This window comes from Hyla sarda, chromosome 2, assembly GCF_029499605.1.
Source record: "Hyla sarda isolate aHylSar1 chromosome 2, aHylSar1.hap1, whole genome shotgun sequence".
Taxonomy (NCBI): domain Eukaryota; kingdom Metazoa; phylum Chordata; class Amphibia; order Anura; family Hylidae; genus Hyla; species Hyla sarda.
Window position 1 is genome coordinate 377,971,558 of NC_079190.1, and position 23,821 is coordinate 377,995,378.

Here is a 23,821-nt window from a genome sequence, read left to right on the forward strand (position 1 = left end):
AGTGTTCCCAAATCTCCACACTGATAGTAGACCTCTTCCATTCAAAACATTATAAAGGACAAACCTGTTATTGACAGACCATTTACTAAGACAGCAAGCAAACTCAAAGCCAACAGATGCCTAACATACACACATAAATATATATATATATATTTATTATACTTGTGCCACTAATTCATATAACCTTTAAAGGATCATGATATCGCAGTTGGCTTCACTTATTGTGCACTATGTTTCAGCTAGTTTTCGCTGTATACTATATTTCCAATTCTGTGAGATTTTTTCCACCGAGTGAGCTTGCTAATCTTTGTTTTCACACCTGCAGAAAGCTGTCATATCTCCCATGTGAAATAGTTCTCAGTTTTACAATCTTATTTTTTTTCAGTTTAGAACAATATTTAGAAATATTATTCTTTCTTCTCCAAATGGGTTTAAATGTTGGACTTTTGCCCCCATGTTAAATTTAGAAGTTATAAAATATAAGAAAAACTCTGAGCTAAGTTTGTCATACAAAAAACAAACACTAATTTTAGAAATGTACCAGAAACATAAATTGCAACAGAAAACTGGTCTACAATGCCATGCACCAAGTTTATTAAGTGTTTTAGATGGTTCTTATGCCTCACGTGCAAAATATCTATGTGAAGTTTGTCAACCAAGAAGTGTTAAAGAGAAACTCCGGTACTAAACTTCTTTTCCCCTATCCGCAAGATCACGGGGGTCCGAAAGCTTGCATACCCCGCAATCTCCTGCCCGATGCCACCAACACTGTGTGAGTGCAGGGAGGTGGGGCGCGAGTTGGGACCGAGCACACAGAGCAAGCACCACTCCGCGCACGGAGTGATGAAGGAGCGGGGTCACTCCATGAATTCACTCCATGAATCTCTATGGAAGAGCTGGAGTACAGTGCTCGAGTGGTGGTCGCTCTGTGCATGAGGAGAGTTGGAGCACTGGGCAGAAGATCACAGGGGGTCCGATTGCTGGGATATTTATCCCATATCCTGTGGACAGGGGATAAGAAATTTGGTACCAGAGTTCCCCTTTATGTAAGAGAAAAAGGTCTAGCAAGATGCACTAAATCTATCTTGGAGCATCATACACTCTGCCTATCTTATCTAATTTTATGCTAACTTTAGGACAGTATTAAAAAATATATTCCAATGTGTTATCACAACTCCATGTTATCTTGGTGCACTAAAGAAACAGTTCTTTGACAAATTCAGCCATGTTATATAATAGTCTTATACAGTGCTGTATGGGGGAGATTTATTAAAACCTGTGCAAAGAAACAGTTGACCAGTTGCCCATAGCAACCAACCAGATCCCTTCTTTCATTTTTGAAAAGGTTTCCTCCATTTCATTTTGAAATGCATAGAAATCACTAAGATTACTCTCTGGTTTGATACTCCACTGATCATTATATTAACACAGAGCTGAACTTGTCATGTTAAAGGTGCCCATCACTTTAGACAAAATATGGCTGAAGTATATGGCAGCCTCTTGACTCTCTTCCGACAGATGATGTCAGGGGAGAGAGGGGTCAGGCATGTTGTATTTTAACAGTTTGAACCTACTGTTCTGGGAGAAATAAGCTGCTTCCAGAGCTGTCTGGCTGCGGCTTATCTCTCCTCTCTCCATAGAGGAAACATGAACTTTTGGCTATACTAAACATTCATGTGTATGAGAAGGTCAGGAGAGACAGCTGTCGGAAGAACAAACGTCTGGCCAAAAGCTATTGAATGTGTATGGCCACCTTAACTTTCTGTATTATGATAAAACAGTAGGTTCATATCTAGATACTAATAAATTCTAGCAAACAGTCACCTGCACTCACCGTTGAGCTTCAGTATTCGTGATCCGCTATGATTCCATCTACGGACTCTGAGCGCCCTGCAATAAGCCTGGAACCGGGTCCGTAGATGGAATCATAGCGGAGTACATATACTGAAGCTGAACGGTGAGTGTGGGTGACCATTTTGTTCTTTGCTAGAATTTATTAGTGATTTGGATTTCTCTGGTTTCCAGCAGATCTGCTGATTTAGGACAGTGGTCTCCCACAGTGATAGAAATCCCGGGACTCAGTTATCCTGTCTATTATGCAGCAGTAGTGCCACTTGATCTGTTGGAAGCTATCATATCTAGATACCACTATAATATCAAGAAAAATCTAGCTCTACTTCAACTATATAAACCTCATAACCACATTCTTCCACAATGCAAGTGTACAGAGGACTGAAGGTTCACTACACATTATTCTATGTGCATGTTAAGTCATAAGACTGAATACTAACCTATTATTATCCACAGCATGAAAGTAGCCTTGAAAGCAAATAAATCAGCTCGTCATTGTAAGTGATATTAACTCATCTTCATCTTTGTAGGCAGATATACATCTTGGTTTTGCACACAATATCATGTCAAGACGACACCACACCGTTCTTGACAACCCTATAATTACACTGACCTTATTTCCCAACTGAACTAAAACAAGTTGAACACATCATCCACCGGCAACAGGGAAAAATAAACCCACCAACGTGTCGGGATACAACCCAACAACCTTGCTAAACCACTCGTCTTTTTACTGGAGTGGTCTCAATGAGTATATATCAGCATGATATCAAGAGCTTGTTTTATGGGGTAATAGAAATACCCATGAAAGTTTAGGCTGCAAATAGAGCCTCTTAAAGCTTTTTAGAACTGGGACATATTCTGTATGTGACCTCTATTGTCAGTCTTAACATATAATATTATGTATAATTGTTGACACATAATGGGTTATAATGACTTCTGTTGTAAACCTTATATTCCATTATTCTATGCAGTGAGTAATAGTTACCTCAGTTTATTCTTTAGACATACTTAGTTTGCTACAGACTTTCCATGGGGAAAAATGGTTTTTGGTCTCTCCTCTGGACTTTTATGCTTTCACAGAATTTCATAACTGTCTGTATTTCATCACAAAGCTTTATGTTCATATGTGGTCTAACCAGTGGGACCCAAACCCCTATTACAAGATAACTATCTTAGGGAGACCCATAGCAAGTGAATGGATGATCAGTGTGTATGCTGGACTGCTGCACCATATACATGGGAGGACAAGGAATCATTGTATAGTATAGTTGTATAGTATGTGTATATGTGTATAGTTGATAATTTACAATCTTGGGATAACAATTTAAATTATGTGAAACTCATAATAAACCTATCCCAAAAGACAATCCATTTTTTTTAATTTTGCATCTCTCATATGGAACCCTAAAGAAGACTGAAGCTCATAAACTCACTTCAGATGGCAAAATACCCCAACAAAGCCCCTATCCTAAATAAATAAATATATATACATATATATACAAACAAAGATGGCGACCGCAGCACTCCAAGTAAATGTGCAAAAGAATTTATTCCAAGATAAATACAGGCAACGTTTCTGTGGCCTCACACCACCTCACACCACCACCACCAGGCTTGAAAACGGTGGTGTGAGGCCACAGAAACGTTGCATGTATTTATCTTGGAATAAATTCTTTTGCACATTTACTTGGAGTGCTGCGGTCGCCATCTTTGTTTGTATTACCCTTTGGACCCAGGACCGGGGTCCCAGAGACTGACTGCACCCACGCACAGTTGGCTTGGGAGTGCTGCTCTTCAACCTGAATATATATATATATATATATATATATATATATATGTTTCAGCATCACTTTTTAATGGCTAAAGAAATTTCCATGAAACTTGTTACTTATATGTCCACTAAAAATATAGGATAGTTAATTTAACCCTAACCTACCCCCATCTGCGAGGGTCTGAGTTTTTCTTTAACTCCTTCAGGACGAAGGGCGTACCTGTACGCCCCTCGCCCAGTCCCGGTGTTTAAAACAGGGTCACGCCGTGACCCCGCATCACATCGGGTCGGTCCCGGCTATCGTTAGCAGCCGGGCTAATAGCGTGCGGCACCGATCGTTGTGCCGCGCGCTATTAAGCCTTCAGATGCGGCGATCAAAGTTGACCGCCGCGTCTGAAAGTGAGAGTAAACGCTTCCCGGCAGCTCAGTCGGGCTGATCGGGAAAATGTGAAAAAATCGGGAGACCCCCTTACCTTGCTCCGTCGTGTCCGATCAGCATTTGATTGCTCCAAGCCTGAGCTACAGGCTTGAGCAATCGAGCCAATATCTCGTTGATCCATGCAAAGCTATGGCTTTGCAGGGATCAGGGTAAAAGATCAGTGTGTGCAGTGCTATAGCTCCCTATGGGAGCTATAGCACTGCAAAAAAAAAGTGGAAAAAAACGTTAACAAAGGTCATTTAACCCCTTCCATAATAAAAGTTTGAATCACCCCCCTTTTCCCATAAAAAAAAAAACTGTGTAAATAAAAATAAACATATGGGGTATAGCCGTGTGCGGAAATGTCCGAACTATAAAAATATATCGTTAATTAAACCGCATGGTCAATGGTGTACGCGCAAAAAAATTCCAACGTCCAAAACAGCGTATTTTTGGTCACTTTTTATATCATGAAAAAATGAATAAAAAGCGATCAATACAAAAATGGTACCGATAAAAACTCAGAACACAGCGCAAAAAATTAGTCCTCAAACCGGCCCGTACGCTGAAGAATAAAAAAGTTGTAAGGGTTAGAAGATGAGAATTTTTAACATATAAATTTTCCTGCATGTAGTTATGATTTTTTTTACGAAGCACGACAATATCCAACCTATATAAGTAGGGTATCATTTTAACCATATGGATCTACAGAATAAAGATAAGGTGTTATTTTTACAGAAAAATGCACTGCGTAGAAACGGAAGCCCCCAAAAGTTACAAAATTACATTTTTTCTTCAATTTTGTCGCACAATGATTTTTTTTTCGTATCGCCGTGGATTTTTGGGTAAAATGACTAATGTCACTGCAAAATAGAATTGGTGGCGCAAAAAATAAGCCATAATATGGAATTTTATGTGCAAAATTGAAAGCGTTATGATTTTTAGAAGGTGATGAGGAAAAAATTAAAATGCAAAAACGGAAAAACTCTGCGTCCTTAAAGGGTTAAAGTCCCATGCAAGTCTATAGGAAATGTATGTTCCAGACTAACTTCGTATGGCTGGAGACATTTTAATAATACTTGGTACACATATTACTTATATGTCAAATAAAATATAAGATAGTTGTATTAACCCTAACCTGCCCCCTTAAGTGAAGGATAGGGTTTTTGATTTAAGTCCCATGCAAGTATATGGGGTATCCATTACCTTACTCCACAAGCTTCACCTTTCATCTCTTAGTGAGTGTGTCAGTCTGGCTTGCAAGCCACACCCTCCCCGCATGCCACTAACAATCTCACAAAGCCCTGCCCCCCCTGTTAAGCCATACCCCTTTTATTTTCTATCCTTTTGTGCATCGGTCTGGCTGGCAAATCAAGCCCACTCTCACAAAGCCACACCCTTTCTATTTTCAGCTTACAATAACTTCATTACAACTCAGCCCCACCTCAGGATGGCATATGAGGATGAGATATGAGGACAGGATAAAAGGTTGTGATAAAAGGTCAGCATATGAGGACGGGATATGAGATTGGGATAAGAGGACGGGATATGAGGTCAGAATATAAGGACGGGATATGAGGTTAGGATATGAGATCAGGATATGAGGTGGCATGTGAGGACAGGATGTGAGAATTGAATATGAGGTGAGGATATCAGGGAGGGATATGATGTCGGGATGTGAGGACGGGATATGAGATCAGGATATGAGGTCGGGATGTGAGGACAGGATGTGAGGACAGGATTTAAGGATAAGATTTGAGGACAAAAGCTTTCTCCTTTGTTGCTTTTCCTCCCCCACAATGATTAGGTAGGAAAAACCGGGCAACGCCGGGTACTCAGCTAGTGCATAATAAATTCTCTGTCCAATTTTCTTGGATAAAATGTATTTACATCCTTTTTGATTCATAGCATGTGGCAGTATCATGGAAACTGATGCATAGCCAAGAATTGACCAATGTAACAAACTTCATTCAGAAATAGATACAGATAATAAAATGTTGTGCTTTTCATTGTATCCTTTTCATGACTTAAGACAAGAGAAGCAGAGTCCCATCTCCTCACACAGCCATATACCATTAATCACAGCATGAGAGAGAGAATACTTGGGATGATCCATGAGGAACGACGTCAAAAGGACATGTCATGAAACTAATCTAGTCACTTGTAAGAGTGGCATTGTAATAAGTGAATCACAGATCAAATGGTTTCCTGTGACTCATCTGCAACAATTTAACTACAAGATAATGCTCACAAAAAAGTATTCATATTTCTTAAAAGAGCCTCTGGGATGTATTTCAGATAAGCAAATGGATATGGCAGGAAAAAAGTAACAAATAAATTTAACAGATATAAATATACTGTGCAGTTTTCCATTTTTCATGGGAAGAAAAATAACATTTGTAAGACATAAAACCATAAAAAACTAAAATCATGTTTTAATCATATTTCAAGTGTTAGGGGAACAAATTAGACAAAAGGGATGATATGCAATATACTAAGCTATGTACATTCTCCCCACATTCAGTGAAATCTCTCAAAAAGATTGTGGGTGATTGTTCTCCAGTCCACCATGCATTATGCGTTCTTTGAGAAGACCATTCCTTACATTTTTGAAAGATTTTCTCAAAGAAGTTTTACTGTATATGGTCGTGTTTTAAGATGTAATATTTTCACACACATGAATTTACAGGCATTTTCTACACCTAAAAAAGAAAGGGGCAGTTTTGGTTGCCAATGTTTAGAGAAAATGGAAAAAAGGCTAAACCAGCATTGTGGCCCTTCATTGGAGAGGGGCTTAGAGGTGATACCCTAACCGATTATAAAGAGATTCAATATTCTATAAATAAATTGGAAAAAAAAAACTTTTAATAGAATACTCTGAATTCCTGTAGTGTATATGTTTTAGATCTGTACATGGAGAAGAATTTCTGATACTTGTATTAACTCTTACAGTAAAATTTCTACATTGTGGCAACTAGTAGCTAGTATCCTCATGGTAACTTTGTAACATTTATTATAGTAATTGTCATACACTGACATATTATAACTTTCATACGTATTATAATTGTCATACAAAACATTTGACATTGTAAAGACATGGCATACATTTTGATATTTGGAGGTCTGAGTGTCCAGATCCCCACCAATCACTAGAATGAGTCAAGAGAACTCTCTTCCAGCTTTGACCAAGATAGACTTCTATAGTAAGTCTATAGGATTGTTGCATGTCGCTCATTCAAGCAATTGTTGGGGGTCTGAAACCACAAATCGAGATTTGGAGCAAGTGAAGAACTCTCTTTGATAACCAGTTAACATTTTGCTTGTCCGGAGTAAGCATACTGTCTAAGGTGGGCGCTTTATGGTTAGGGAAGTAAACACCATCACCTATTATTTTTTTCAGGAGAGGAGAATTTATCAGTTATGGTAAATGTTTCTTAATAATGAAAACCACATTATGATATTTAAAACTATAGGTAGTGACAAAAGTGGGAGTATGTCTAATATTACTAGTTTTAGATGATACAATACAAAGTTTGTGGTTTATAAGATTCACTGCTTAGAATGTCACCTGACATATATAGGTAGCATTAAGGGTTTTATTAAGAAAAGAATACAGGAACACGTCCGGCAGTCAACTGGTCAGTTAACCAATGGCATGTCAAATGTATGAAAAGACTTTTTTTGTGGTACACCAGGGCAACATCTCCTCTTTGGTTTACTCTGGTATAGAGAGGGTTAATGAGCTTAACAGAGGAGGAGACCATGTCCGCATGTTACATTTTTCCAGTACTATTTTATACATTTTTGTAAGTCTTGGATGTTGCTGTCCTGTTGTGAATGATTTTTAAGATGGTTTAAATAAATAAGTATTTTTTATTGTACATGCTGGCAAGGTCATCCATGGAAAATTATATGTGAGAGGAACACTGTGAAGTGACTACTTTCAGGGCTGCCATCAGAAATTTTGGGGCCCCTCACACAGCTCAAGGCCTGGGCACCCGACCTTCCAATGCCTCGTGGCCATCCCCAGGGCATGCCTGCTAAATTCCCCATCATTTATGAAAACAAAAGTTTTAAACACAGGACAAGAAAACCCAGAGCCCATGAGTTCAATGAGGTAGGAAGTACAGAGGAAATATCACCATTCATATTACCATCATACTGTTACTGACCAAACCCTGTATACTACAGAGCTTAGGGGATAGGGGATACGTTTCTGATTGCAAGGGGTCCGACCACAGAAACCCCTCACGATTTCCTGCATGGCGCTCTCCTAGCAAATTCATCTCTATGGAAGAGCCAGCGATACATGAGTGCAGGCTTCATGTGCAAAGGGAGCCAGGGCGCTGTGTCAGGTCCCCTCGGGAGCTAGGAATCTAGGAAAAAAAGTATTTTTTTTAAACTATCAGTGCAATGTTTCAGCTTTTGGGAGGTGGTTGTTTAAAAATGTTTTTTCACTATTTTCCAAGTTATATATTGCACAGGGACCTGGATAACTAGTCCTGAGACCGGCCCCAAGGAATAGTTTCCCAGGTAGCAGCAGAATTTTTTAATTATGATTACTCTGAAACACCTGGGTGACTCAGTGTAATTCATAGTGTCCCGCAATCGCAATGCCTGTTTTATACTGCCGGTGGTTTTGGCAGCATAAAACTGATAACAGGATCTCTTTAACTGTAAGTAAATATATTAAAATATACTTAATTAAAAGACAATAAACAAATTGGGGGTTATTTGCTGTAAGAGCAGTGAGACTGTGGAATTCTCTGCCTGAGGAGGTGGTCATGGTGAACTCTGTAACGAGCTCAAAAAGGGGCTGGATGCATTTTTGGAGAATAATAACATTACTGGTTATGTATACTAGATCTATAAGGACAGAACGTTGATCCAGGGATTTATTCTGACTGCCATATTTGGAGTTAGGAAATAATTTTTACCTTCCTCTGGATCAACTGGGTTTTTTGCCTTCCTCTGGATCAACTCAGTAGGGACTCATTAGGGTTATAGGTTGAACTTGATTGACTCTGGTCTTTTTCAACCTTATGAACTATGTTACTAAGTTAAATTGCAAAAAAATTCATGAAAAACAAAGTGCCCCCTCCCACACACAATAGTGACTGCAGGTCTCCCCTCTCCAGCCCCCCCCCCCCCCCCCCCCACATAGCAGGACTCTTAGTTCCCCCCTTCTCTCCACATAAGATGCTCTCCCCTCACACATAACAGGACTTTCAGCCTCCATATAAGAGCCCCCCCCCCCCCCTCCACTCACACATAGCAGGACTCTTAGATTCCCTTGCATAGTAATATGATCAGGTTCTCCTCTCACCCAGTGTAGAAGATCTTCCCCTGAGCAGCTTCTGTTCCTGTGTGCCATCAGCAGGAGGAGCCAGAACCAGTGAGGAGCAGCAGTGAGTGTCCTGTCTGTACAGTATGTAGTACACACTCTGTAGCCTCCGGACCTCCGGTCACTGTGTCAGCCTGTCAGTCTCAGGACCTGTTTGTGCTGCTGTAGCTGCAGTGCACAGATCCAGAGTTCTGACAAGCTGACACAGTGGCTGATCTGTATGTTTGGAGGTGCAGCAGGGCCGGACCCCCTTGGGAGCTCAGGCCCCTTACTGGAGTACTGGCTGTACCCCCCTGATGGCGGTCCTGACTACTTTTCATCTTTTATTTTATTTATTTATTTTTAAATAACCTGAAAAAGTTATGTGTATTCCTCATATTTGACTTCTACTGAAGTAGTGTTTTTAAAGGAGTTGTCTCATCAAGACAACCCTGCTTTATGTTCCATAAGGTAGCCATACTCAGCCATGGTCAGCCACTCTTACAAAAAAAATGTGCGTTTGGCAGACACAATTCTATTGTGTATGGGCGCCTTTAAAGGGATACTCCGGTGGAAAACTTTTTTTTTTAAATCAACTTGTGCCAGAAAGTTAAACAGATTTGTAAAAAGGATCAGACTTTATAATTCATCATGCCCGATCTTTCTTTCCCCCAACATCATCTATGAGGAAAGAATAACCACACCTCATAAAATAGCTGTCTGGTCATGTGAAGATGAGTGATTTCCTCTGACTTTGCTCTTACGTGTATGGGCATCTTCACGACTAACATTGTCAGAAGTGATATTATTACCGTATTTTATTATTCTAAAAATTATAATCACTAATTTATTATTTGTTATTAAAAAAACTGTGTTTTTTTTTAAAACCATGACATACTGTATACATGTACTTACTCTTCATATACACTCAACTACTATTAACAATCAAAACTGAAACATAGCCAATTCCCTTTCAGATGATAACAGTCTGACATCGGGCAGCTAAAATTATTGTTTGCCATTAAAATGTACCCATAACCATTCAATATGGTTAAAAGATTTGTTTTATCTATGTTGCTCAATGGTTAACAACAGAATTTTGGGATTTTTGAAGCCAACCCTACTATGATCAGCTGATCACTGCAAGGAGTTCAGTACAAAATGTGATGGCATGAAAAGATCCTTTAAAACATGTGCTACATTTTGCAAATTTTCCCTAGTATTTATTGTTCCCCAGTATCCAGCCAATATATATGGTCTAGAGATGAGCGAACTTACAGTAAATTCGATTCATCACAAACTTCTCGGCTCGGCAGTTGCTGACTTTTCCTGTATAAATTAGTTCAGCTTTCCGGTGCTCCCGTGGACTGGAAAAGGTGGATACAGTCCTAGGAGAATCTTTCCTAGGACTGTATCCATCTTTCCAGCCCACCGGAGCACCGGAAAGCTGAACTAATTTATGCAGGAAAAGTCAGCAACCGCCGAGCCGAGAAGTTCGTAACGAATCGAATTTACTGTAAGTTCGCTCATCTCTAATATGGTCTCCAAGCTAAAAATAAATGTCAAAATGATATTTCAGCCTAGCAAACAAATATGATCAATATGATTGACTTGTGATGTAGTAATTTAGTAAGGCAAAGTGCATGAGAAAAGCGGCTTATGGTGTTAAACTCAATGGCACAGCACTGACATTACTCATGGTTCTCACTAGTGATGTCATACAGTGCGAGATCTCACACACAGCTGCCTTTCACAATTATCAGATTATTTCTAGGCTCCACTGCACACTTTTAGATCCTATTTGAGATAAAACACATCTAAAAATAGGGTTTCTGCCCCACAGGAATATCTCATTTCTAAAGATATTTATTCTTGTAGTATTAAACTTCTTGTCAATGAATTGTCTCTAAAAGCTCAATCCTTTACGGACATAATATTTGGGATCCACCAGACAAAGGCTCTTGCTTAATGGGATGAAAATGAAACATCATAATACTGCAGAACTGGAGACACAATGAGCCAGACTTATTAGTATGTCAAAGATGTCAAATTTAACTTATAGGGGGGTATTTATCAATTTTGCCTGTTGACCGTTTCTTTTTACCCTTTTTTTTTTCACTTTGGTTTTCGTGGACATGCACCAAATGTATCATTTGGTGCAAGTTGTTAGTACTTTTGGCTCAAATGTTGAAATCAGCTGTTCACGGCGCCTTTTACACAGAACTTACCGCCACAGAGGACGCGTATTTTACCCTGTAGAGCAGCCATTTCAGAGTCCCTCCTGCAGTGAATCAGCAAGCGACGTGAGTTATTTTCTTTTGTGGGGTTTATAGCCACCATGTGAAATGGATTTTATTTTCAACTTGGGTAGTTTTTTTTTTTTGTTACTTTAGTGCAGTGGTCTTCAACCTGCGGACCTCCAGATGTTGCAAAACTACAATTCCCAGCATGCCCGGACAGCCGTTGGCTGTCCGGGCATGCTGGGAGTTGTAGTTTTTCAACATCTGGAGGTCCGCAGGTTGGAGACCACTCCTTTAGTGCTTACCTTTCCTGAACCTGTGTGGCCATGTCCAATGCTGGCTCAACGGAGGGTGAAGAACTATGTCGCAGGATAGTATTGAGCAGCCCTGGAGGCGTCACTGCTTTCACAAAAAAAACATTTTTAATGTATTTTTACACCTTTACATTTTCTGACATTGCTATGGGTGTTTTCCATGTGCAAAATTGCTTGGCGAGGATTTGCGCCCAAAAAACGGTATTTGCGCCAAAAATCGATTGGAGCAAATGATGAATTACTGACTAAAGTTAAAATCACACAAAGGACCGTGTGATTTTGAGAAAGTTGTAAAAATGACAGTGGAGAAGATGCGCCAAACTTTGGCGCAAGAAGACGCTGCGCCAAAGTATTGCACCAAAGTTACGTGAAAAAAAAACACATAAATCCTTTGATAAGTACCCCCCATAGACTCCAAAAATTTGCCTTAGGCGGCCTGCTTATTTATGACCATTTTGTATGAAAACTTTCGCAAAGGGCATTTCAAGATTGTCCAGGGGCATGGCTTAGAAGTCTCAGTTATACAGTGTATTTATTGATGTGTAATGAGAGAATTTTGCCTTACAATGTGAACCACAATTTAGGTGTACAATATGATCACACGGTGTCCTGCTGTTTGGAGGACCTCTGGCAATCTGCTGTAATTGTAGTAAAACTGATCATTGTGTCTGCAGCATCATCACAGGTGGAATAAAATACTGCATGATCTGCATAAAAATCAACAGAATATCCATGCAAAGCATGGATATGGCCGGTTCTTCAAAGCATAAAATGTTATCTTCTGCAGTTAAAAGGGTTATCCAAGGAAAGAAAAACAGAGCTAATTTCTTCCAAAAACAGCACCATCTCTGACCTCTGTGTGTGGTATTGCAGCTCAGTTCCATTTAAGTGAACGGAATCAAGTTGTAATACCACACACAACCTGGGGAGAGGGGTGGTGCTGTCTTTTTGAAAGAAATTAGCTCTGTGTTTCTATTACTGGATAAGCCCTTTAATAAAGGAGAGTTCTCAACAATCTACTATAAACTCAAGTAAGAATTGGCTAATACTTTCCCCTAGTATTCTATTTTTTTCTTAATACCAGACAACCCCATTAGATTCTAAGGTCATGTTATATTTTCATCCAGTGCACATGGGAACATTACAACTAGCAAGGACCATTCTACTGTTTCATTGTTTTTTTTTTTTCATCTATTGGTGTGCTCTATTCTATATTATTCTTTACTTTTTTTTAACTAATGTGCTTTTATAAATATGTTTATGTGATGGCCTGGTTTTTACACTTTTCAGCTCTACTGTAAGTCCTGGGAGTATCTGAGTACTGGGAGCAACTGTTAGGACCCAGAGATAGGATATATATTGATAAAATCCAGTTCTGCCCTCTTGTAACTAATCTGTGAATTAATTTATTAATATTGTTATTATTGAATTACTTATTGGCCCTCATTTACTTTGAGTGTAGTGTAGTTTTCTATTTGGGTTGTTATTTCTAACAAGTATTTTTCCACGGTATTTACTATTGTATCTTGTATTTGGCGATTTTCCCTACGTTTTGCTCTTTTTACACCTGCTCTGAGATGTCGGGTTTTACAGAGCTCCAATCCACTACATTTTATATGTAAACATTAGTAAATTTGTAGGTTTCTTTGGAAAATGTTGTTTTTTTTCTTCTTGGAGACACGGCCCTTTTCCCTGATGACCATGCCTCTTTGTAGGGTTTCCTGAGTAAAGCGGAGAGTTGGTCTGGTTTTTTGGATCTTCTGTTGGAAATTTTGGCGCATGACACATGCAACACAAAAAAAAAACTCAAATTCTACTCAGAAAAGACTTTGTAAATGAGGCCCATTATGTTCTATTTAGATAACCTATTATGTTCTATTCAACTTACCACATCCCCACCGCAACGACAACTAGTATTATGCAAGTTAATTTATAGCTGTAGAAATGTGTCAAAGTGTTTGATACTCTATAGCAGAAACACAGTCAAGATACAGCACAAGAGAACATGTTCACTCCTGGGAAATAAGCTCCTGACTTGACATTTACTCCAGTAGGTTTTACAAATAACTCGACTTACCTGACATTATGATCCACTGACTTGAAAAAGAATCAAGATTCCTGAATGTGTATAGGTTTTAGGTGCAATATTATTATCAAAATTGTTATTAATAAAATAATTTTATTCAGATTATATAACTAATTTATGATGTAATCTGTTTGCTTTGTATAAGCAACTCTGTTAACACATGACCGCTACTATGAAGAGAAGTACTTAGTCTTCAACAATATTTAAATAAGGAAACCATTAAAATACAAAATAGCTGACCTCTAAGTAATAAATAAATAATTAATAATTAGGGGGCGTGGTTTGCCATGTAAAGGAGTAAGACGCAGGGCTCATGAGCTCCATCTCCATGGACCTATTTCGGGGGGAAACACCACCTCTATGAGATCCAGGAGATCAGGCAGACACCGCAGACCCTGCGACTACACCGATATCAAACATTTTTGGCCCACTACAGGAGCTTATAGAGGAGCCGGCTGAGATGGCGGGACAGTCCAAGACGGAGAAGGATCCCGTCCCCTCCACTCTGGCTGTGCAGCAGCTACTGACGGGTGCGGGCACCGGACCGAAGACCCACCCCCTACCGGCCCAGCTGGATCTCCCGACGAGGGAGAGACCGGCTCAGAGACCTGCCCCAGCTGCTGCCGCTGTCACTGCCTCTGTTGCTCCTGCCGCGTCTGTGCGCCTGCCCGGGAGCTCAGCCATCTACGCCCTCGAGTGCCGGGACTCCACTGCAAGCGCCGGCCTGCACATAGAGCCGCATCAACTTCCGCTCTCCCTCTCAGACCATCAGGAGGGATGGATGCAGCAGGCTGCTACCTGTCACCAGCCACAGCCTGGAGTGGAGGTTAGTGAACGGTAGGGATCTGCCCCACAACCCCGGCCTCCCAGAGGACTGGACTTCCCCTCACCTTCTTATGCCACCACAAGGGCTCCCTCTCTTACCCAGAGCATCCCTTCACTATTCAGAAGCCCTCCTAACTCCCCGGGCCTCCACCTATCATCCTCAGAAGGGGAGCTTGCTAGGGAAGAAGCCACTATGAGACCTGACACCCCAGATAGGGGCACCAACCTGGACTTGCCACCAGACCGCCATCCTCAGACTTCATCCTACCATGCCCCAGCCGTTTAAATCTGGCGCTTACAGGAGAAACGGGAGACATGATTGACTAGCAATGTGCTTCTCCTTTCCTGTCAGCCGGACCTGAGGGGCCACCAGCTCCTATTATGGACCCACTCATCTCCACTTTCCCTCCTCCGGCAAAGGCAGTGGCCCTCCTACAAGGCCATCCAGAGCTCCAAGCACTCCTAGCCCTCCTCCCGCCGAAAGCAGATATGTCAGCCCTGGCTATGGACCTGAGACACGCATGGCGTCAGGACCTTCAACCTGTGCAGCAAGAAGTGGCCACATTGCGAGACCAAGTGGGGACTCTAGAGGACTTTCAGAACTCTGTGTTGGCAACCGTCAAAAATATGCAGACAACCATAACTACTCACACACACACCAAGCTCATCGGATCCCCTTGATGACATTGAAAATAGGAGCCACCGGAATAATGTGCACCTTCGGGGGCTCCCTGATGCTACCCGGTCTCAAAATCAGCTCCCCACAGTCATGAGGATCTTTAATACGCCCTTGGGCCACCCGCCCGACTCCCACATCGAGATTGATCGAGTGCATCGGGCCCTGAGGGCCCCTTTCTCGGATCCCGCAAACCCAAGGTACGTTATTTGCCGCTACACTTTGAAAGAACAACTCATGCAAAAAGTGCGCCTGAAAGGAGACCTGGACTTTGATGGGGCTACCATTCAAATTTATCCAGACTTATCCAGACGCACCCTCCGCCAGAGAGCGCTATTCCGGCCCTTGCTTAGCATTCTTTAAGACTGCCGCATATGCTACAGATGGGGCTTCCCCTTTGCGCTGCATGTAACCTCGGGGGGCTCTACAGCTACTCTCAGAGCGCCTGATGATCTACCCCGTTTCTTGGAAACCCTTAATCTACCACCATTATCTCTACCTGACTGGACTGCCTTTCTTCAAGACCCATACACACCTTCACAGATGTTCGGGGCACCACAGAGGGTGGCCACCAGACGCCCTCATCCTGACTGGCCGAAACCACGATGTCCGAGGAGATTGCGACAGCGATCAGATGGTCCATTAGTGGAACACCATACAGATGTTGGGACTTGAGAGCCTCCTTAGCCCATTACACCTCCCCTCTGCCCATAATCTCCTTCCCATATTCTCCCACAGATGTAATTCTCACCTTTCCCCCCCTCACTGTTTATGTCTAGAGATGAGCGAACTTACAGTAAATTCGATTCGTCACGAACTTCTCAGCTCGGCGGTTGCTGACTTTTCCTGCATAAATTAGTTCAGCTTTCCGGTGCTATGGTGGGCTGGAAAAGGTGGATACAGTCCTAGGAAAGAGTCTGCTAGGACTGTATCCACCTTTTCCAGGACACGGGAGCACCTGAAAGCTGAACTAATTTATGCAGGAAAAGTCATCAACTGCCGAGCCGAGAAGTTCGTGACGAATCGAATTTACTGTAAGTTCGCTCATCTCTATTTATGTCCATTCCGGACCCCGCCAGGAACCAGAGTCTCACCTAGCCATGGCCGTGGACGGTCCTCACTGTCCTCTTTGATTGCGTCAAAGTTTAAATAATTACCGACTTCACTCTCTGTTACCCTCCCCATTAGGGCAGGTGTGTGCACTACGCACCTATTTAGCAGACAGACTATCTGCAACTAGTGTACCTTTGCAAGTCTTCTTGCTTTTTGTTTTGGGTTTTACATAGTTTACTGTTTTTCTCCCCACCTCTAACCTGTGCTTCCCTTTTCTGGTTTCTTTACAGACCTAGCTGCTCCCTGGTTGCCGATTGAACGGACTGACTTGGGACACTACTGCCGCCTCGCTCTTTAGCCGTTTGTGAGTATGACCGATGTACACTTAGCCACCTTGAACGTACAAGGTTTCAATGTCCCTGAAAAGGGAGCCCAGGTCCTTTACCATATGCACAGACGGAAGATAGGAATCCTGTGTCTTCAGGAGACACATTTCAAGACAGGCCACATTCCCGAAAGGCTTAGTTGCTACTACCCCTCTTGGTTCCACAGCTCTAATCCAGAATCTCACACAAAAGGAGTCTCGATCGGTTTTCACCGCTCGTTACCCTTCAGTGTCAGTGATGTTAGCTCTGACCCTGAAGCTCGGTACCTGTATGTACAAGGCCAGGTGCTGGACCAAGTGGTGACAGTGGCGACTATTTACACCCTTAACTCCCAGATCTCCTTCCTTACCCGTGCTCTAGAGGACTTATCCTCCTTTGCTCGAGGAATGTTAATGTTAATAAGTGGAGACTTCAATATACCGTTACAACCTCTGTTGGACACGTCCACACAGCGCTCGGCTCTTTTCTACCGCCAGCTTAGCAAACTCCAATGCCTCCTCCACTCTCTGCAGTTATGTGATGTGTGGTGTCTCCAACACCCAATAGACAGGGACTACACCTTATAGAAGACTAGACTACATTTTTCTCCCTCACTACTACCTTCCCCGCCTCTCCTCCCCGTACATAGGGAATCTATACCTCTCAGACCATGCACCAGTCTTCTGCTCTTTTAAGGTCCCCTCTTTAAACACTACACAATTCACGTGGTGCCTTAACGAGTCTTTGTTACTTGACCCCTATGTTTATCAGACTTAAAATCTACGATCACTAACTTCTGCACTGATCATACTGATGACACAACCCCCAACCAACACAATGGGAAGCTCTGAAGTGTGTGCTAAGGGGGGTGTTGATTAAACATGGCTCGCGCCTGAAACAGGCGAAAAGGGTAAAACTGAAGCGTCTGCCCGAGACATTACACAAACTGTAAACAGACTCTACAGGAGTTTACTTTGAGAGACCTGATTAGGATCCACCATGAAATCACCACCTTCCTGAACGACACATACAAGATATTTAAACAGAGATGCTCCCGTTCTTTCTATGAATGGGGGAACAAACCTGGGAAGTATCTAGCCAGGGCAATCAGAGACAAAAGAGCAGCTTTATACATTCCATCTATTAACACCTCCATAGATAGACAGAGCTTCCTTACCAGCGAAATATTAAAGGCCTTTGAACGATATTATACCGATCTTTATAATCTCTCCCCCCCCCCCCCCCTGCCGACTCTCCACACACAGAGTCACCAATTTACAAGTGGGGGCAGCGGCACACCGGGTCGCGGATTTCTGCCATTAACCCCTCAGATGCTGTGATCAATACAGATCACAGTATCTGTGGCAGTGTGGCTACATTTTATGCTGATCTGATCACCCGCGGCACGGCCGCGGGGATCAGATCAGCTAACATGGCGGACAGAGGTCCCCTTACCTCCCTTCGCCGCCTTCCCGACTTCTTCTGCTCTGGTCTGAGATTGAGCAGACCAGAATAGAAGACAGCTGATAACACTGATCATGCATAGCACTGAACAGTATTAGCAATCAACTGATTGCTACAAATTCTCCCCTATTGGGACTATTAAAGAGTAAAAAAAGAAGTAAAAAAAATTAATGTAAAAAAATTTGAAAAATCCCCTCCCCCAATAAAAATTTTAAATGTCCCTTTTTCCCATTTTACCCCCCAAAACAGTAAAAAAAAAAAAATAAACATATATGGTATCGCCACGTGCGTAAATATCCGAACTATTAAAATATAATGTTAATGATCCCGTACGCTAAACGGTGTGAACATTTAAAAAAGGGTCCAAAATTTTTCTTTTTTGTCACATTTTATTTTTAAAAAAAATTATAAAAAAATGTATACAAGATTTACACAAATGTGGTATCAATAAAAAGTACAAAAATTTGCCCTCATACCGCCACTTTTACGGAAAATTGAAAAAAGTTATAGGTCATCAATATTGAGGGATTTTAAACGTACTAATTTGGCTAAAAAGTTAGTAATTTTTTTAAGCGCAACAATAATAGAAAAGTATGCGATCATGGGTATCATTTTAATCATATTGACCCACAGAATAGAGAACATATGTAATTTGTACGGCGTGAAAACGGAACCTTCCAAAATTTGCTAAATTGCGGTTTTCTTTTTATTTTCCCCATACAAAAAATTATTTTCATTACAAAGGACAACTGGTCGCGCAAAAAACAAGCCACCATACTAGTCTGTGGGTGAATATATAAAAGAGTTACGATTTTTGAAACGTGAAGAGGAAAAACCGAAAATGCAAAAATTAAATTGGCCTGGTCCTATAGGTCAAAATGGGCTTGGTCCTTAAGGGGTTAAGATATGTCTGTTCACTTGCTGCCTAATACATCATACTCCTTGACAGGTGCCACTGTAAGAAGATAGTCCTTATTCACTTCTCTCCATGCCTTTATACATGACTTCATGCAAGCCCACCCAGGCTTCTTTCACACTGTAAAATGTTCCCGCTACTGCCCGTCAGAAAATAGCGGGAGAAAAAATTGTGCTGTCTTTTTCTCCCGCTATCTTCCGGCGGACTAACGGGTGTAATAACGGACATTAAAGGAATCCCATTCAAGTGAATGGGATCCTCTGTGCCCGTTATTACCCCTGTTAGGCTCCATTACAATAACAGACATTAATGGCAGATAAAGTAGAGGGGAAAAAAAGAGCTATTATCGTCCGTTTGTAACAGGGACTCCAGTGTAGTGTCAAAGAAGAATTAAAATGTTTATGTCTTTCTGATGGCAGCAAAAATAAAGGCTATATCATTCCATAAAACAGAGGCCAGCAACAAAAACACTTGAACAGCAATCCCACCTATTTATCTTCTATAATGTGCACAGTGAGTGATGCGAAATAGAGATCTCTTCTTAGCCATAATATAGAATGGCTTGCATCTGGATTATGATGCATATAGAATAGGGCAAAGCCTGTCATCTTCATTAGTTCACAGAATGAGCGAGAAGATGCATGCCATTTCAATATATAAATATATAACTATGTAAATCACACACTCAGGAGATAAATGCTAGCAGCAGTGTGGCAAAGGGCAAGAACATGTTTTATGCCATTTAAAGGACATCTGTAGTGCAATACAACTTATCCCCTATAAGAAGGATAGGGGATAAGTTATAGATTGCGGGGGGTGAGATCGCGGGGGGTCCGAGAGCTGGGGCCCCCGGGATCTCCTGGAAGGGGCCGCAGCAGTATGCTGGAAAGGGGGCGGAACGCATGACGCGGTGGCCGACATGCCCCCTCCATGTACCCCATAGAGATACACGGAGGGGGGGGTGTCTGCCGTGGCTTTCTGCTGGGGAGGAAACTTCACTTCCTGCAGACTGCCGCGGCCCCGTCCAGGAGATCCCGGGGGACCCCAGCGCTCGGACCTTCCGCGATCTATAACTTATCCCCTATCCTTTAGGGGATACATTATTTTGAGCTGGAATACTCATTTAAGTATATTTAGAAATGTTATGTCTAGTTAAAAAGTGTCTTATCCAGAAATCCCTGTGCTACCAGCATTCAGGATAATAGATCACATCCCTGTATACATAAGTCATGATTTATGAATGAAGCTGTATCTTCTTGCTTGGCATTAAAAAGCTGGAGTTTCTTGCCTAACGTGTTAAATCAAGCACATAGAATGCACAATGTGTGTCTATTGCACATAAGAATATCTGTACACAACATATATCATTGGTAAATTTTTATTTATGATTTTAAGGTTGATGCTTGATCATACATAAGCCTTCCAAATGTAAAATGATGTGAAGGTAAGTATTCACGAAGGTAGATTCCATAGCAAAACTAAAAATAAATCCTTTTTCAAGATTCTGCCCTGCTTCTTCCCCCCCATCCCCATCTCAGTTTAGGGGGACCCAGTTGGTATTCAACTTCCATTCTTCTTATTCAATAGGTGAAGAACAGAAATATTCTGGGGTCCACCCTCCTTAGTTGTTTGCTAACGTCTAGGATCATGTAAAGAACTGCACTGAAATGGAATGTCCACAAGCATATGAGATAGGTCAAATCTGAGCTCGGCATTAAGAATAGATGTCACCTATGCTTGTAGACATTCCATACCTATGCTTGTAGACATTCCATATCAATCATAGCAGTTTCATAGCATGCATTCACATTACACTTGCACATACGTAACCTCTTGTTAAGCAAGATGCAACCATGTTAAAAAATGGTCTAAAATACATAACAAGTGTGGTGCAAGAATGCAAGCCAGTATTTGTCACAAAGTGTGACAGAAATACCACGGTTTTCAGTCCGGCCACAAAACCGGATACAGGGCAAAAATGAGCCGACAGTAGTCAATATCTTACTCCAGTCGGCACCTTTAAATGAATGAGATTCGGCACCAGTCTGGCTGGGATACAGGAGCACCCAGTTTTAAAATTTCCCAGCCGGATCCGACAACCAGATCTCGCAAATGTGGTGTGAATGCACCCTTACTGTAGTGGAACTGTACGCAAAACCTCCTTTGGTTATTATGTTGCCCCAATATTAACAGGGAGTACATGTTCTACAAGGAGATTTTAGTTTAAAAACTAGATACAAAAAATATTTACACATGTAATCAAACTCAAGTGAGATGAAAAAGGAGCAGCATTTGTATATTCCCAGGTGGTCCTGCGAGTGGGGCTTAAAAGAAAACTGTCAGCCTGTTCACCCACACTAGACCCAATACACTGGGTTATAGTTTGGGTAAACAGTAGTCCAACGAGGGCTCACTTACTAAAATACATCCCATAGATCTGGAGATATATCCCCAAGAAGATCCTCTGCTAAAGATATCTTGCATATTCATGGTCTGTGAGTCCACATCCTAGCTGGACACGTAAGTGCTCTGTCATCGCATGTGTTCTACGTAAAAAAGCAGAGCGCTCACGTGACCCGAAACTCCACATAACATATTATGAATGTGTATGTTAAGCCAGCAAGACCCTGCCTCTAGCACGCAATTTACAGAATATAGCAGAGGATCTTCTGGGGGATATATCTCTGGACCTATGGGACGTATTTTACTAAGTGACCCCTTGTTTGACTCCTATTCACCCACAACTATAATGCAGTGTATTGGGTTTAGTATGGTGAACAGGCTGACAGTGTTCCTTTAAGCTGTCTGATTTTGACTTTTTTAATATTGGTAAGTATGGATCTTGAAAACATGGAAAGAACTTCTATCCAGCCGATTATTAATTGGGCAGATACTGGACTTGTTTACGTACGTTCTATTGTCAACATTTAACTGTCCATATAACCTTTTGTATTCTGTTAATTGTCAATGTATTTCAACTTTTGAATGGGAACAGACTAAATATATTTTGCACAAGAATGAAATGACCTTCGTTCTGGCAAACCTATTTTCTAAATGGACAAAACTCTGACAGCTGCTCATTCCTTTCAATTTATACTACCCAAGTGTGGTGCATAGAACCACTTCTGCAAAACGATCAGCCATTTGCAGAAAGGATTATGCAGTCCACTGAATAATGATATAAATGAACCAGCAATGTGTAGACACTGGGGATGTAAAATCAGCATTTAATGTAATTGTATTGAACAATTATACAATGCTCAAAAAAATTATGGGAACACTAAGATAACACATCCTAGATCTGAATGAATGAACTAACCGTATGAAATACTTTCATCTTTACATGTGCTGACAACAAAATCACACAAAAATAATCAATGGAAATCAAATTTATCAACCCATGGAGTTCTGGATATGGAGTCACACTCAAAATCAAAGTGGAAAACCACACTACAGGCTGATCCAACTTTGATGTAATGTCCTTAAAACAAGTCAAAATGAGGCTCAGTAGAGTAGTGTGTGTGGCCTCCACGTGCCCGTATGACCTCTCTACAACGCCTGGGCATGCACCTGATGAGCTGATGGTCTCCTGAGGGATGGCCTCCCAGACCTGGACTAAAGCATCCGCCAACTCCTGGGCAGTCTGTGGTGCAACGTGGCGTTGGTGGATGGACAGAGACATGATGTCCCAGATGTGCTCAATCGGATTCAGGTCTGGAGGACGGGTGGGCCAGTCCATAGCATCAATGCCTTCCTCTTGCAGGAACTGCTGACACACTCCAGCCACGTGAGGTCTAACATTGTTTTGCATTAGGAGGAACCCAGGGCCAACCGCACCAGCATATGGTCTCACAAGATCTAATCTCGGTGCCTAATGGCAGTCAGGCTACCTCTGGCAAGCACATGGAGGGCTGTGCGGCCGCCCAAAGAAGTGCTACCCCACACCATTACTGACCCACCGCCAAACAGTTCATGATGAAGGATGTTGCAGGCAGCAGAAAATTCTCCACGGTGTCTCCAGAGTCTGTCACGTCTGTCACATGTGCTCAGTGTAAACCTGCTTTAATCTGTGAAGAGCACAGGGCGCCAGTGGCGAATTTGCAATCTTGGTGTACTCTGACAAATGCCAAACTTCCTGCACGGTGTTGGTCTGTAAGCACAACCCCCACCTGTGAATGTCAGGCCCTCATACCACTCTCATGGAGTCTGTTTCTGACCGTTTGAGTGGACACATGCACATTTGTGGTCTGCTGGAGGTAATGTGGCCTGCTGGAGGAGGGCACTGGCTCCTCCTTGCACAATGGTGGAGGTAGCGGTCCTGCTGCTGGGTTGTTGCCCTCCTACGGCCTCCTCCACGTCTTCTGATGTACTGGCCTGTCTCCTGGTAGTGCCTCCATGCTCTGGACACTACGCTGACCTTCTTGCCACAGCTCGCATTGATGTGCCATCCTGGATGAGCTGCACTACCTGAGGCACTTGTGTGGGTTGTAGACTCCGTCTCATGCTACCAATAGAG

At 41.9% G+C, this 23,821-nt stretch overlaps 1 protein-coding gene across 6 annotated transcripts in view; it reads right to left on the bottom strand.

The window, feature by feature from the left end:
- Positions 1–23,821, bottom strand: part of SGSM2 (small G protein signaling modulator 2) — a 469,837-nt gene that overhangs the window by 292,507 nt on the left and 153,509 nt on the right. The window lies entirely within an intron of this gene.